Raw genomic sequence first — 1749 nt, forward strand, 5'->3', positions numbered from 1 at the left:
GCTGAGGTGCAGTCCTGGCTGAGGCCCCCGGTCTCACACCCCCCACTCGAGGGGATAGGGGCTAAAGGGGCTAGAGCACTTCATCCACCAAGTGTGCCCCTGGTTTGAGGACTTCTCCTCGAGACTTCCTCTCCCTAGCTGTGGCCTGCCAAGAATTTCCTCCCTCATCTAGACAAAGGGCTCAGCAGAGAGCAGCGGGGGCTTGCTATAAACCACCAGTGTCGATGTCAGCATGGAGAGTGCTGAGGGGATAGAGGTGGAAATCCTGAAGTCGTCTGCGGGGACTCCCCTTTCTGCAGGGAGCACCAAATGCATCCGACCTGCTAAGCATAACAGTTCACGAGGGAAAAATAATGAACACAAGGCCCTTCGATCTGTTATGCCCGGAGACGTTCAGGTTTATTTGAGGTATAGGAGCATCTCTGTATGAGGAGACCTGGCAGGAAAGAAGTGTGCTTGGATGACACGCTGGCTGAGAGATTTCAGAGACATGCAAGGTCCGTATTCCCTTGGGAGGGAGCTAGTAAGAAGGAGGTGGGGAGGAGGGTGTTGTGTTGGTGGGGGAGTACATTTGGAGGCCACGTAGGTTGAAAGGGCGGCCGGAACTGAGGTTTGACAGTTGGCCTGTCACGATTCCGTGCTCAGTGGGACTAGCTGAGGAAGATTGGTTGATGAAAGACAGCGGGGTGCAAGGAGGATCCTCAGCAGCAGAAAGCCTCTAGAGCAGGTTGGGGAGCATGCAGGTGTCTAGCAACAGCTGGGGCGGCAGCAGCTGGACACACAGCAGCTGGGCGGCAGCAGGTGGTCCTGCAGCAGGTGGTCTGGCAGCAGGTGGGGCGGCAGCAGCTGGAGCACAGCAGCTGGGCCTGCAGCAGCTGGAAACCGCAGCAGAGGGGCGGCAGCAGCTGGACACACAGCAGCTTGGGCGGCAGCAGGTGGTCCTGCAGCAGGTGGTCTGGCAGCAGGTGGGGCGGCAGCAGCTAGAGGTGCAGCAGCTGGGCCTGCAGCAGCTGGAGCCACAGCAGCTGGAGCCACAGCAGGAGGGGCGGCAGCAGCTCGAGATGCAGCAGCTGGGCCTGCAGCAGCTGGAGCCACAGCAGCTGGAGCCCCAGCAGGAGGGGCGGCAGCAGCTGGAAACTCAGCAGCTGGGACGGCAGCAGCTGTCCTGCAGCAGGTGGTCTGGCAGCAGGTGGACGGCAGCAGCTAGAGGTGCAGCAGCTGGGCCTGCAGCAGCTGGAGCCACAGCACGAGGGCTGGCAGCAGCTGGACACACAGCAGCTGGGGCGGCAGCAGGTGGTCCTGCAGCAGGTGGTCTGGCAGCAGCTGGGGGCGGCAGCAGGACTCCTCGCCACAGCCCTGGTCAGAGCAGACGGAGCCACAACAGGAGTTGACCATGGTGTCAGAGGCTGGAGGTTCTGGGTGGGTTTCCAGGAAAGCGAAGGTCTTGAGTGTGGAAGTGTCTGTCCTCGTGCCGTGGCCTCTATATACTGCCCAAACCGGGTGATTTGTCAACACGTCTTCCTTGTTGTTGTTTACCCATTATTTAAGTATTATCAGAGGCACAGCAGTGTTTGCCTATGTAATGGTTTGAGCTCGTGGGACACAAATTTTCTTTTCTAGATGGGATCAGTTCTGTCAGGTCTGCTTTTCCTCCTGACTCACACCACTGGCATCTTCTGGACCACTGTCTTCTCCTCTTCCTCTGCAGAGGGCTGTTACCTGATAGGTGGCATTTGCAATTACATTCTT

At 58.5% G+C, this 1749-nt stretch overlaps 1 pseudogene; it reads right to left on the reverse strand.

The window, feature by feature from the left end:
* Positions 1 to 747: 747 nt before the first annotated feature.
* LOC116584005 lies at positions 748 to 1435 on the reverse strand (annotated as a pseudogene).
* Between the last annotated feature and the right edge of the window lie 314 nt (positions 1436 to 1749).

The sequence above is a fragment of the Mustela erminea genome, unplaced genomic scaffold (genome assembly GCF_009829155.1).
Source record: "Mustela erminea isolate mMusErm1 unplaced genomic scaffold, mMusErm1.Pri scaffold_43_arrow_ctg1, whole genome shotgun sequence".
Lineage (NCBI taxonomy): Eukaryota > Metazoa > Chordata > Mammalia > Carnivora > Mustelidae > Mustela > Mustela erminea.